A 3,031-nucleotide genomic window follows, 5' to 3' on the forward strand; every position below is an offset into this window, starting at 1 on the left:
TTTATGTATTTTGTTTTCCCTTCCTCTGAAAAATGATTACAGGATGAAAAGTTTGTCAGGCCTTGGAGTTCAGCAAGATTCTCTCTGGAATTAATTTCCTACCTTGGAGTATGAGCAGGCATCTAGGAAAACACTATTTGATTGTACTTTGGTTTTCAGATAAGAAAATTATTATTTTCACTTGTTGGTGGGTGTAGGACACAGAGCTGTGTGGGAAGGCAGGATTTTTATTTATCAGATGGCTGAAAACTTAAAATCCTAACAAGCAGTAATGAGGAAAGCTGAGGAAATGGAAGTTTTGCCCCATTTATTCCCTAAATAATGGGAATTATTTGGTTATTCCCTAAGTGTCAGAAATCCACAGCAGAGGAGAAGAGCAGGAGGAACAAGGACTCAAACACCCCAGTGGGATGAGCTGGGGTCTGTCAGAGCCTGAGGCCCAGCAGAGCCAGATCCAAGCAGGTCTGGCATGAAATGGCTTCTCTTGATTTTTCTCATCCTCCCCATCGAGCCTCTCTCTCTCTTGCTCTAATTGAAGGGGTTTGTTCTGACACCTGCTGCAATCAGGGCTGGATGCTTTCCACGGGAATTCAGTGCCAGGAACGAGGCCTGTGCTGTGCTCTTGGCTCCAGTGCCTCTCCAGCACTGGTTTCCACTCGCTCCCAGTTGCAAGAGACCCTTCTGCTCCTTCTGCTCCATCATTCCTTCCACCTGCAGCATCTGCCTGTTGTGGTGGTGTTCACAGGGATCCCAAGGGAAGAGATGAGAATCTTGACTCCATGTTTCAGAAGGCTGATTTATTATTTTATTCTATATATTATATTAAAAGAAAATGTATATATAATGATATTATGTGATTAAATTACATATGTTGTATTGAAAGAAAATATACTAAAATTATACTAAAAGAATAGAAGAAAGGATTCCATCAGAAGGCTTGAAAGGAAAAAAATGGAATGATAAGAAAATCTTGTGACTGCTCATTGGTCATCAGGTAAAAACAACTCACATGGACCAATCAAAGATGCACCTGTTGCATTCCACAGCAGCAGATAATTTTGTTTTTCTTTTCCTCTGAGGCTTCTCAGCTTCTCAGGAGAAAAAATCCTAGGAAAAGGATTTTTCAGCAAATATGTCCGTGACAGCCTGTAGCCACCTCTGAGTGGTTTTTATCCCAAAACCTTGTGGATCTTTCCTGCCCCACCATTTCACCCTTCCCCTGAGCACCCTGCTCTCAAAACATTTCTCATCTTATGAAGATCAAATCAACCCCCATGGTGGGGGTTTGGAACCAGACCATCTTTAAGGTCCCTTTGATTTATGGTTTGGGTTTAAGGGTTCCCTGAGCCCAAACCTTTCTCTGTTTCTAAGATGTCCCTGTGAAAAATGCCAATCACTTGTTTTTAAAATTTTAAAAGTTTAATAGTAATAAAATGGTTATAAAAATAGTAATACAATTAGAGTAATAATAATTTGGACAATTTCAATTAGAACAATATGAGACAATAGAAACAAAGAGTTACAGACAGTTCAGGTACCTTTTCTGGGCAAAATAAGCCCGAAAAAGGACCCACGTTAACAGAGGATTAACCCTTAAAAGCAACAGCCTGTTGCATATTCATACACCTCATACATGATGCATAAATTCCATTCAAACACAGGATTCTGTCTGGGCAGTGTCAGCTTCTTCCTCCTAATCCTGACAGCGTGGTCCTGCCCGAGTGAGGTGGGAAGAAGTTTGTTTCTTCTGATAATGGGGCAATAAATTCTCTTTCTCTGAAAGATTCAGGTGTCCTGTGGCTGCTATCTCAGTGCGAGTCCTTTCTTTGGAAAAAAAAAGTATCTCACATAGCATAGTTTCTATTTTAACATTTTGTTATAACCTAAAACTCTATTTAACACACTACTTAAGAGAATACAGCATCACTTTCTAACACAACACATTTCATATTCATTTGAATATTTGTGAAAAGCCAATCATAAAATATGTATTTTCCACACTGTGATGTTTGCTGGCTCAGCAGCACAAGGGGGGATCCCATCAGGTCCTGCTGCTCCATCAACTGCTTGACACCATCACTGATGCCTCCAGAGGGGGAGGCTGAGCAATGCTGGCTCCTCCTCAGGGTCTGTAGTGAGGAAAAATCCATCATTTCCCCTCTCCCCTTATTCCCAGTGCTGCTGGAGGATTCACCCTCCCTTTTAAATGAAGTCACCTCTGCAAGGACTTACCGTGCCTGGAGCCTCAGACCTTCATGCCAGGATGGTTTCTTCTCCATCATCCAGAAAAATTCCCTTTCTGCAGCTGCTGGCCTCGGGTTCCGTGTGCTCAGAGGAGCTGACTCAGAGATGACTCAAACTCTTCACACGCCTCTGTGGGTTTGCAAATGAAGGAGAAGGGTAAGGTCGAGTGATTAAATCAGAGACCTCAGCCAGCAGCCAGCCCCTTCCCAAAATCCCAGGGGGAAGTCAGGACCTGGAAACTCACCCTGGGCACGCTGATTCAATGGAGTGAGCAAAAACCACTTGTAAATACATTTATTAGTGCTGAGGCTGTGGCTGGAGCTGAGGCAAAGGAGAGGAGCTACACAATTGCCTGCAAATTCCTCCTGAAGTCCCAGAGTCTGCAGGTCAACAGGGAAAGAGCAAGGAACAGGGAGATGTTTCTGTTTTGCTGTGGGTTTTATTCAATTCCACATCTTTATTTTCTGATCTTAAAGGCAGATTATAAATCTGGTGTTTTTAAAGGGAGATTGCCAATCTGGGAGCAGCTGCAGAATGTGAAGAGTTACTGGGAAGCCTCAACACCAAAACTGGTGTCTGGATCTGGGTGTATGAGGGACTTGTCTAAAAGATTCTGATCCCATCAGCTTTTTCTCAGAGCCAAAAGCAGAGGAGCAGCAATCCCATGAGATTCCTGATGTCATCTCCATCCCTGGTGACGTCCAGCTGCCAGAAAATACCCTGGGGATGAAGGGGCAGGGAGGGATCCTTCACCTTGGCTTGCACAACAGGAATGAAGTAACCAAAA

General features: G+C 43.1%; 1 long non-coding RNA gene across 1 annotated transcript; it reads right to left on the minus strand.

Annotated features, from left to right (window-relative positions):
- Nucleotides 1-1,012: 1,012 nt before the first annotated feature.
- LOC143695595 (uncharacterized) lies at nt 1,013-2,594 on the minus strand. Its single transcript, XR_013184982.1, has 3 exons — nt 2,489-2,594; nt 2,233-2,373; nt 1,013-1,824 (listed from the first exon to the last, which is right to left on the minus strand). It is a non-coding gene; the product is annotated as an uncharacterized LOC143695595 (long non-coding RNA).
- Nucleotides 2,595-3,031: the final 437 nt, after the last annotated feature.

This window comes from Agelaius phoeniceus, chromosome 22 (assembly GCF_051311805.1).
Source record: "Agelaius phoeniceus isolate bAgePho1 chromosome 22, bAgePho1.hap1, whole genome shotgun sequence".
Classification (NCBI taxonomy): domain Eukaryota; kingdom Metazoa; phylum Chordata; class Aves; order Passeriformes; family Icteridae; genus Agelaius; species Agelaius phoeniceus.